At 32.1% G+C, this 6,212-nt stretch overlaps 1 long non-coding RNA gene across 1 annotated transcript; it reads right to left on the minus strand.

The window, feature by feature from the left end:
• Positions 1 to 1,685: 1,685 nt before the first annotated feature.
• LOC104214430 (uncharacterized) lies at positions 1,686 to 3,616 on the minus strand. Its single transcript, XR_011402707.1, has 3 exons — positions 3,379 to 3,616; positions 3,230 to 3,275; positions 1,686 to 2,044 (listed from the first exon to the last, which is right to left on the minus strand). It is a non-coding gene; the product is annotated as an uncharacterized lncRNA (long non-coding RNA).
• Positions 3,617 to 6,212: the final 2,596 nt, after the last annotated feature.

Raw genomic sequence — 6,212 nt, forward strand, 5'->3', positions numbered from 1 at the left:
CATAATTGCATTTTTGCGGAAAATTTTGTAGAAGTTTTAGTCGTTTTGGATTTGTGAAAACAGAAAACAATGCATCTACAATCAGAATACAAATAATCTACAATTCATCTACAAAACATCTACAAACTAGGTATATTGAATTTTAATATCCCAATTCTCATTCAATTGTAGTTTAATTGGGATTTTCGACATAATTGCGTTTTTTTCAGAAGATTTGTAGAAGTTTTAACTGTTTTTATTTGTGAAAACAGAAGATAAAGCATCTACAATCAGAATACAAATAATCTACAATTTATCTACAAAATATCTACAAACTGGGTACATTTTTGGAATCGACATGCTTCCCCTGAAATGTATGTTTCACATTTTTTATACATATTTTTGTCCAAAACAGACTAAATCATCCACTTTAATACAATTTTTATACAATGTTGTTCAACTTTCATACAATAGGTAAATGAATAAAAGATAAATAAATAAACAACAGTCTACAATTTATCTGTAATTTTCTTACAATTTCTGCAATATGTCTTCTTCTTCGAGTTTCAATCTGAGATTCAGTCAAAACCAAGTCTAATCTTCACCAAAACCCCTCAAAATTGAGATATAAACTCCAAACCATATTCTCGATTATTTTCAACAACACCCAATCCAAACAAATAATGATTTTGAAAAAATCCAAATTTGAATTTAAAGCTTTCAAGCTTTTTAATGGCTGTCAATGGTGGAATTGCTGCTCTCTTTTCATTTGCTTTGTATTACTGAAATTTGCGATTGAGAAATAGAGAGATGTAGAGAGAATTTCTGGATACAGAGTGTATCACAAAAACAGAGTATGGAAAATCTTGTTCTGCGTTGTGGAAGATCAGAGTGAAGCCGACGATAATGATGGAATGTGCGTGATTTGCGTTGGGGAAGATCTAGAAAATATTTAATTCCCCTTTTTTAGCGCGCAAAATAAGGAATCATAAAGCTACAGTGATTCCTTATTTAATGCATTGTATATATTAAGTAGAAATACTATTTGCATGAAGGGTAATAAGCAAACTATAAACATATTTGGTAATATGCTTTCATATATGGTATATATACGAAAAAGCCTCTTCTACTATTCAAACTAATGTTTGAAATTAACTATTTGATTTATATTTTCTTTTCGAACTTTTGCTGTTAATCTTTGCGTTAATTGTCTTTACGTAGTTTGACTATATACAGCTCATTGAAATTATAAGTTCTTCATTTATATTTTTCATTTTCTGTAAATTTACTCTTTTGAGTTTTTTGTTCCTTTTACAACTTTAAATCATTAATTATATTTAAATATGCTGATCATTAATTAGTTTGACTATAAAATACTAAAATATTATTATCTCATAAAATAAAATACCTATAATTAAAATAATATATAACTGACTTAACTATCTGTTTATTTTTGCAAGTTCTAAAAATATCCAATTACTATGCCTATGTAATCACACTTATTTTGGTCACTTAACTGACTGTTATTTTAACGTTATTCTCTATTTTGCATAATTATTTTTTTTCTTGTATAGAAGTTTTAGTTTACTGACGTTATATACACGTGCAACGCATGTACACTAAGACTAGTTCAGAAAAAAGTAGCAAACTGGCACCATTTCCAGAAACCAAAACTAATAGTGTAATAAACATATAATACAAAAAGATAATAAACACACCTTTACAGTTTAAAGTCATACTCGTCTCAATGTTTATTAATTCCATCATATAACAGACACATTTTCAACTATTCAGGTCTCCAGAAACCGAAACTAACAGTGTAATTAATGAACATCGAACATAAAAACAAGATTGACACATCAAAGTCATACTCATTTAGCAATAGTAAACAAGAATTAGTCGTCACTGTGGATTTTTGTTAGCCCCCATAGGGGATAAATCAGCAGAAAAAGAATTGTAAGTCTCCAACTTCAGAAAACTGTCTCAGCGAAGAAAATCAAAATGCTTTCTCAACTCTTCTTGTCCTTCTGTCTTCTTTCATTACATGCCTTAAGAGCCTGAACTTCTGTAAGCAGTTTTTCAAACAATTAGAAAAGCAATAAACAATTGAGCACCAGTTGTATGCATTTTTTAAATTTCCCTGACCGTGTTAATGAAACTAATATTATAAACAAGAGAATCTCAGTACACATATATATACAAAACACATCTGAACACGAAAGAGTGCAGTTCTGCCCCTTCTGTCTTACAGAATCGTAGGCCGGATGAAAACATGCACATGTGATTCTGAGTAGAGATCCCGGTATACTATGTTCCAATGCACCGCTTATATGATTTCTTAATATTCCACTTAACTTTGATACTGTACTAACAGCTATGTTACATGAACTCTACAAAGATGTTGCCGCTCATGTGCTAGATCTTCCAAAAATATAGTACTTTTGAAGGATCCAACACACACCCATCGGTATTTTTGAAGAGTCCAAACAACATAGACTAACAGTGGTGGAGTTTCCTATTAGGAAGGGGGTTTAATTGCATCCCTTTCGTTTAAATAGTATTATACTGCATAAAAAGAGTAAAAATAACACCCAAGGGTGTGACCTAGTGGTCAATGGAGTAGGTTGAGAACCATGACGTCTCAGGTTCAAACTAGATGATTTCTTTCCATTTGTCGCAAAATTTGATGGACAAGAGTTACGTGGTACATATGTTGGTGGGAGACATAGGCGCAAGCTGGTCCAGACGCGGTTTTCAAAAAAAATGGTAAAATAATATTTTTTGTATATCTATACAAACATTATTGAATCCCCTTGACAAGCGGTAAATGTTGTATTCTAGCATTTTTTGAATTCCCTTCTTGGTTCCGCCACTGCGTGCTAAAATACATAGGTTCCATACAACCACCACTACTACTACTACACATATGCTATATGAATCCCTCCATTTGAGTAGAAACTATTATGACCCTTGTTACTCGTTTTCATCATGTTCTTTAACATAATCTAATCGAAACTAATCTCAGTTTGATCCCCTAAAGCAGAAGCTATAAATAACAACAAAGAGAGCAAATGCAAACCACTAAAAGATTCCTAAATTTTGCATTCCAATTTAAATACAGCACTTTTTCTCTCTTTCTAAATACTAAAACTCGTATTCATCAACCAAAAACTTAAAGAAAATACCCATTTGACACTAACGGGAAGAACAAAATTTCAAGTAAAATAGAGAGGGAAAAAATAGAAGATACCCTTTTGACAAGACTTCCAATTCCCATCAGTATTAATCAGACAATCCTGCAAATATAAACCCTTTGATCAGTTCCATTTCAGGGTTTAGGGTTTAAGAAATTAATACTATTATTTCCAAAAAGCAGAAAAATTAAAAAATTTAGAGAACCTGTAAAGATAAGTAGAGAGAAGAGCATTGGTTGAGCTGCTTCACAGTCTCATCATTTTCGTCGGCATCGTCCTGGTGCACCGGCGGCAACGGCGGCGAAGAGGGTGGCGCGTTGGGAGATTGTTGCCCATATATGTTGGCTGAGTCTTGGTCATCAATGGTTAGCTACTTTAGTTGGGACAATTTTTGGTGGGTTGTTTTCCATATAAAAGCCCAATTGGACATATTGCATATTTTTACGTGAATCTTAAGATGAATGTCCCAAATAAGTTTCAAACTTAAACCTCTAGCCATTAATTTTAAACTTAATAAAACTAATCAAACATATATGAAAATTAAAAATCTAAACAAATAAAGTTTTTTTTTATCCCAAGAATCACATGCAAAGATCTATTTCCATATTTTTAAGCGTGATCAGCAATATTAAATGTAAGACGGAAAGAAAATTTCATGAATGAAATAACAAACAAGGCGATGAACGATTCTAATAATCTAAGCAAAAAGGGGTCTTTTTGCAATGAGTGTGGTTGAAATTCATTGAAAACGTATAGATTAGTCAATATACAAATTTTGGGGAAGATTGGAGGTGATTTGAAGTGATTTGGTATCAAAATTCATAGTTAAAATCAAGTTCAAAAAAGTCTTCTATGACACATATATCACGCATGTATCACACACAGGTATGTATGGGTATACATGTGATGTAATACACATTTGATACAAATGTGATACATGTGTGATATACAAATGATACATATATCATTTTTTTCATGTTTCATCTTCTATTTCGAATTTACAATTCAAACCACCTCCCAAATCATCCCAAAAGTGAGATTCAAACTCCTTAAGATGTACACAATCTATTCTAATAACACTCACTCAAAATAAAGCAAAGATTTGACCTTTTTTGGCTACAAATAGATAATTGGTTAATATTAGTAATATTTAATGAATTGGCCAATTTTTTTAATAAGCTACTTATAAATGGACATAGTTGGTAATTTTACAATTTTTAATGTATAATTTTAGCCGCTCTAAAAATAATAGTCGATAAAATACATATTATATATATATATAATACAACTAGTTTCAGTCGACCGGCCAGTTTTGTATTTTGCTAAATTTTCAAAAACCCCTTCCTTTTATTTAAATTTTCAATTACACTAGCTAAATACTCTTCTAATGCAAAATAAAAAATAAAAAAAAAGAATATTTTGACCGATCCTTCTGGTAAAGTCAGAAGGTTTTTACTTTCTTGAGTTATAAGCTCTATATTATTCATTTCTTTTATGCAATTAGGGTTGTTTTGGAATTTTGACATCAAATTATAACTAATTAATCATATCTTATAAATTGATTTTAAGTTTCTTTTTATTTACTTCAAAGAAAATTTATTTAACATTAATTTGGTAAGAATGGATCTATACTGTTTTAAAAACTTTGGTGTGAATAATTTTTTCTCGTAATGTATCATGAATTAATTTAGACAAATATAATTACATTTGACAAAAAATTGTATAATAATGATTATAACAGTTGTTTTACATTCTATTTCATGACTATATAACATGAGGATCATCAATCTACAAAAATTTATAATTCTATCAAATATCTCTAATCTTGTCATTTTTTCGAATATGTACTGTCACGATCCGGATTTCCCACCCTCGGAAGTCGTGATAGCGTCTACTAATGAAAGCTAGGCAAGACAACCATTTGAATTATTTACTTTTTTCCCATTTTAATCCTTTAATAGTTAATAACCAACATTAGATAAACAGCAGAAAATTAATAAGCGGAAAAATTGAAATGAAATAATTTAAGAAAGATGCCAACATCAATCCATACAAAACTATCCAAGACTGGTGTCACAATTCCACAGACTGTCTAGGAATACTACAAATAAGGGTCCAAAAGATTTATTACAACACTGTCTCTGAAATATATAAAAGAAAACGACTAAAAGGATAGGAGAAGACGTCAAGGCCTGCGGACGATGTCAGGACTATCTCAGAATCTCCGACTGGACTGAAGGTAGCCACCCAAAGCTACGGTCCGTATGTTGCTGCTCCGGGATCTGCACACGGTGCAAAGTGTAGTATCAGCACAACCGACCCCATGTATTGGTAAGTGTCTAGCCTAACCTCGGTGAAGTAGTGACGAGGCTAGGACAAGACTACCAAATGAACCTGTGTAGTTAAATCATATATAGCGAAAAAGAAAAACAGTAATGTACATTTAAGAACTGGAGGTGGGAACATGTTGCGGGGCAACATTAAATGATAATAGAAAGACAGTAGGTAAATACAAGGAACACCATGCTCAAGTATTAACAAGGATTAGAAATCAAACAAGTGCACGACATCACCCTTCGTGCTTTTACTCTCATCCTCACCTTAAGAATCAATATAAACTGCACGGCATCACCCTTCGTGCTTTTACTCTCGTCCTAACCGTCAAATCAATATAATTAGCACGGAATTGTACATCTTGCGGCACGGCATCACCCTTCGTGCTTTTACACTCTTCCTCACAAAATCATACATGGCATCACCCTTCGTGCTTTGCTTTAACACTCTCTCACCAAAACAATGCACGGCATTACCCTTCATGCTTTAACACTCTTCTTCACCCAAACAACAATCACAAACAACAGGGCAAGGAAATAAATAAAATTACAATAAAATTCCGGTAAGGGAACAATATCAAAGGCATAAATATCCCGGCAAGGGAGATATCATTAAAAGAAACACCATCCCGGCAAGGGAAACAATATAGTAATCCTCTTCTCTTTTTCACATTTACTTCACAACTTACTTCACAACTTGAGCCAA

The sequence above is a fragment of the Nicotiana sylvestris genome, chromosome 1, assembly GCF_000393655.2.
Source record: "Nicotiana sylvestris chromosome 1, ASM39365v2, whole genome shotgun sequence".
NCBI lineage: Eukaryota > Viridiplantae > Streptophyta > Magnoliopsida > Solanales > Solanaceae > Nicotiana > Nicotiana sylvestris.